This window comes from Lactuca sativa, chromosome 5 (genome assembly GCF_002870075.4).
Source record: "Lactuca sativa cultivar Salinas chromosome 5, Lsat_Salinas_v11, whole genome shotgun sequence".
Classification (NCBI taxonomy): domain Eukaryota; kingdom Viridiplantae; phylum Streptophyta; class Magnoliopsida; order Asterales; family Asteraceae; genus Lactuca; species Lactuca sativa.
The window spans coordinates 32,371,959-32,377,378 of record NC_056627.2 but is presented as its reverse complement, the minus strand read 5'-3'; the positions used below and the strand labels follow the sequence as shown (position 1 = coordinate 32,377,378).

Genomic DNA, 5,420 nt, shown 5'->3' with positions numbered 1-5,420 from the left:
TTAGGATGATCCTCAGGAATGAATGAATGAGAAATAGCTGATTCTTAGGGTAGATCCTTAAGAATAAAGAAGATAATGGGGATGGGTAATTGGGTTGATTGTTTGATTGTTTAAACATAATAATTATATTATTGTGGGTTGAAAACCCTATGTACTCACCAGGTTTCCCAACCTGACCCACTTAGTTTATTTATATCACAGGTGTTGATATGAAGTGACATTACACTGAGAGATTTAAAGAGATGTAGATCACTAGTGTAAATAATTGTAAGTTCTGTTTATGCTTATGTTTCTGTATTAACGATGACATCCCAAACGTTTTAAAATGAAATAAATACGTTTCTTCGAAAATGTTTTAATAACGTATTTACCATGTTTTTCTGGGAACAAATTCCGCAACATTTTTATAAAATGAAGTACTCTGATTTTTATAAAGCATAAACAACATCGGTCTTTTTTGGCCGTGAAAATGGGGATGTCACAATTAAGTCCATTACTCCACTAGACCAAAATTTCAATGTCGTCGGGTATAATTCAAAATTCCAAATCCAACGGTCCAAACGCGGGTCCCGACAAATCCAAAATACACATTTCCAAAATTAGGGTTTTCTAAACCCTAATTAGGGTTTCCAACCAAATCACAAAACCACTTCATCCAATAGTTAAGATTTTACATTAATTAAAGTCTAATAAAGTCGGGTACCACCCACTACCACCTTGAGCAGTGGTGGTTGGTGGCGGTTCACGGCGGCAGCCACCACCTCACGGTGGTGGTGGTTATGATCTTGGGCCAAAGCAACACCAAAAGCACTCCAAACATCAATCTAAATGCACCCAAAAGCCCACAGCCACCCGAGATGGTGGCTAGCAGTGGCGGAATGGCGGAAAAAGATGGCGGCCACCACCTCATGGTGGTGGTGATGAGTTTCCTTCCGATTCCTGGCCAAGAGAGATCCAAACAACATTAAGTCCATGAAATACATTCATATACACACTAATTCACGCACACAACCACCTCCTCACGATGGCTGGTGGTGGCGAGAGAAAAAGACTTAGCGGCTGCCACCATGGTTGGTTGCCATGGTAGTTCGCCTCACCTCTAGCCAAAATGTCATCTACTCCGCAAGCTTCATGGTTCTAGCAGCATACCCACATAACATGGAATGCGACCATAGCCCTCAGCCACCAACTTGGCGGCTAGCGACGTCGGAGCTAACAGAAACGGCGGCTAAGGCTGATAGCAACAGCAAGGACATGACCCACGTCACACTCACCGGAAAGAGTAAAGAAAATAGAGAGAGAGAGAGAGAGAGAGAGAGAGAGAGGTAGCAGAAGGACTTTACCTAAGGCTTCCTGGTCGCTCACAACCACACAACAATGATTATGGTCTGTTCGTCAGCCTCCGACGGTCATCTGAGCTGCTCACAGCGACTCCAGTAGCAACATTATGGCGGCGGCGTTCATCGGCAAAGCAGCGGCGGAAGAGGGCGCTCCAAAGGTAGTGGCGGCTGGGGAAATGAAGCTCTAGGGTTAGGGTTACCAATGCTAAATCTTGGAGCAGGAAAGGATGGGTGGTCCGGGTCTAAATGTCACACCCCCAAACCAGAATGGCGGAATAATTCGAGGGCGGATGACTTCATGTAGTATCATAACAGTTGAATAAATAGTAAAGAAAGTAAACACAACCATCATAAATATAATTTAAAGAGTTACATTGTTGATTGTATTAGATGTTTCAAAAGAAATTACATTATAATGATTATGTAGTTTGAAATTTATGCCTTAGCGTCCCTTCCCAAAAGCAGTTGTTACCTGTATTACTGAATCTCTGAGAAATACAAGTAGTTTTGAAAGAAGTGTCAACAATTAAGTTGGTGAGTTCATAAACATTTTTGTATAAGAATTGAATGCCTTTTTGTATAAAGTAACTGTGTTTGTATCTAGAAAATTGATGTGTGTTAAACCCACTAGTTTTAAACCTACTTTTAATTATCAAATAACACACAAAAGGCAGTGGACCTATCAATTGTGGTATAGCTAAATAAGCAGGGTATCGAACACAGGGAACGGCAAATTAAACTAAAAACTAATTTAATCTAAGTTAATTAAAAAGCAAGGGTTGTTCTCTAGTTTTACAAGACTAGAAACTTACTAATTATTACTAATTTAAGCTAGAAAATAAAGACTTTGACTAGATTCAATAACGGAGAAGTACTTCTATTTAGTTCAACTTAATTGATCCTATGGTTGATTTCAAGGTAAAAGTGCAATGGATTAATTCTTTTGCTAGTTACCGATTCAATTGATTAGTTCCGTTTTCACTTCATTAAGCCTTAGCAAATAAATCAATTTAAACAATGGCCAGTTGTCTATTTCAATTAAATTTACTAGATATAATATCCGGGTTAAATTAGACTTGCAATAGCTAATTAATTTATCCTTTTAATTAACTTCTTGTTTAATGGTCATCTCACAAGCTTGCACATAAATTTACTTGATTTTCTGATTAATCCTAGTTTCATGTTCACTACACTAGACATATGACAAAAAGTGTTCACTAAGCATATGAGATTGATAACTAATAGATGTCCATGCTAATTAATTATCTCCCTATTAACAGAAAATCAATTATCATTCACACACAAGGTTCTTTAGCAAGCTAAAATAACTAAATTAACCAACATAGAATTAATCCTACCAAGAATCAAACCATACTACCAATTTCGTATCCCCAAATAGAAGTTTAAAGGGTTTAGCTCATCATTGAAATAAAATTCAGCAAACAAACAGAATCTAAATGTTCAAACATAGTAACTAAACACAAAGATTTAAGAAGTATGATAAATTTTGCCTCAATGCTCCTTCGGAATTGAACTCTAGCTCGCTTTGACGATCTCTAAGGGTCTTCTGGCTTCTCAATCGCAGCAAAACCTCTCTGAATCGTTCCCCCAAACTCTCCTCTCGATCTGTGGAATTATCTTGAAATAAGCGGTCCGACTCGTCGAGTCAAGTGGTGACTCGTCGAGTCCCTCTCACATTCCCCGTATTGCGATAACTATCTGGGATCCCGAGTCATTATCCTTCTGATTCCTCGACCGGACTCGTCGAGTAACTATCTGACTCGACGAGTAGAAGTTTTCTTTAGTGTTTTTTCCTTCTTCATTCCACTCTCGAGCTCCTAACCGCTTCTCTTGCTTCCTTTTGCTTCCGAGCTTCATCTTTGGTCTGAAAAACATAATTTAACACTTTTAAGTACCTTTTGTCCATAATATGCGATAATTTAGCTAATATATGAATAAAAAACTATACTAAATACACACTAAATATGCACATATCAAAAATCCAATATTTTCCATGAATGAATAGTAGTTTTATGAGTAAATTGCTGATATGTTCCCTGTGGTTTGCTTGAAATTACATGTTTGGTCCCTAACTTTTATTTTGCTCTCGGACCATCCCTATAGTATGATGTTATTACTGTCTTGGTCCCTATTAGATGTAGAAAGACTATCATGCCCTTGTCTATTATTTTTTTAATTTGTTAATTACCAATTAACTAGTTTGGGTCCCACAAAAAGTAGAGAAATGTTATTAAATTATAAGGGCTACTTCTCCCAGCCCACGACATGCCCTTCCCTCCAACCTTCATCTTCTCTGGCTATTCTACCGGTGCTCTTGCCGGATTCTATAGATGAACACCTCAAATCCTAACCTGAAATTTATTAAAATTATATCCTAACCAAACTCAAAACCAAATCCTAAAATCTGAATTTGAAATTGAAAATCAAAACCTGAAACTAGACTTAACATCCAACCTGAAATATGAAACTCAAAAATCGAAACCCAAAATGGATTTGTTTGCTGATTGATGGCATTGAACTATTATAATCAAAAGCTCCAAATTCCAACTACAATTACGACTACACTACAGTTACAATTGTTTCCAACAACACAAAACAAGCCCATACAAAAATCGAAGACCAATTTTAATAAATGTAAACCCCTGAACCCAAAGAATCACATACAAAAACCGAAGAATAATTTCTTACACTTCCCACTCCTTCATCGTCGGCGCTTAACACCACACCCATCACCGGTTTCTGAAAATCTGCAATTTTATCAAATGAAACCCAAATCTACAGCTCGATGAACCATAAAATCTGCAACTTGAAAACCCAAATTCTCTACCAAAATCGATTTTAGACATTTCTCTATCTTTGTAAAATCAAATCCCCTAATGAACTGATATGAAAATCAAACTTACCTCCGTTGCTTCTCCTTTTGTAATTAACAAAATCCGTCGAGCCCCCAACACGTGCGAAATTTACGACTTTAACCTTTGACAAATATCTGATTGCTCCACAAAAATCAATGGACTTCGAACGGATAAGAGATGATGAAAGGAAGAAAGCTTACCGGTCACTGGTGGGGTAGGGTCTCTCGCCGGAAAGCCACAGTTGTTATGGTTATCAGAGAAGAGAAGTAGAAGAGAAGTGTTTGGGGAGGAACCGACAAAGGAGTGGGTAGGGATAAAGTCATAAAACGGGGTGTGTTGGTTTTTTTTATTCTTTGTTTTCTAATTAAAAATGATAAATAAATAAAAGGAAATAATAAAATTAATTAAAAAAAGAAATTAATAAGGGCATAATAGTCTTTTTAGATCGGACAGGGACCTTCCGAGTTAAAAAAAACCAGTTAGGGACAAACACGTAATATATATATAATCACTAAGGTGTTTGATAGCCTTGTAAATCAAGTGTTTTAATATTTCATGTGAGTTTTATAACCGTACTATTGACCAGACTGCTTGTTACAACGTTCTTCAGACGTTGGAATGATATGACATTTGTCACCCCAGACCTGCCGGTACACAAGTATCATGCTCTCTCTACAAGAGATTATGACTTATAAAACAGGAGTTAATCCGCGAACTGAAAGGTTCGATGAAGTCAGATGTCTCACAAAATTTAGTATCAACAGGTTTACGTATGAAAATTCCATTTTTCTTGTGAATATAAGTATTTCCTCTTTTGTTTATAATATGTAAAACTATCATGAATATCTCGTAAACTATACCTATTATAGTTTTTCAAAAAATGTGTTTCATTTGAATGATAAACCTTGGTGTATTACCAACTTTGCATGTAAAGTAGTCTATAATGTTAGTAGTAACGTTATTTTACATATTTAACATTTATACATAAGATGTAGGTAAAACATTTGAACTTATATGTAACGATTTGTATTTTCACATAAGTTTTTATTGCGTTTCACTTTTCCCCCCTCCCCCCCCCCCCCTAAAACATAGAAAAGATATGAAAATATAGGGGTATGAACTCACCTGGAAATATTGATGATTTGAAGAAAACGAGACTTTTCTCGGGCAACACTTCGACCGGAAAGAAGTGAGCAGGGACGGA

At 37.0% G+C, this 5,420-nt stretch overlaps 1 long non-coding RNA gene across 2 annotated transcripts; it reads right to left on the bottom strand.

Moving 5' to 3' along the window:
- Positions 1–2,736: 2,736 nt before the first annotated feature.
- LOC128126369 (uncharacterized) lies at positions 2,737–5,217 on the bottom strand. 2 transcript variants are annotated; one of them, XR_008224227.1, is made up of 3 exons: positions 4,265–4,543; positions 4,050–4,108; positions 2,737–3,225 (listed from the first exon to the last, which is right to left on the bottom strand). It is a non-coding gene; the product is annotated as an uncharacterized LOC128126369 (long non-coding RNA). The 2 variants fall into 2 exon arrangements; XR_008224226.1 differs by having other exon boundaries at positions 4,050–5,217.
- Positions 5,218–5,420: the final 203 nt, after the last annotated feature.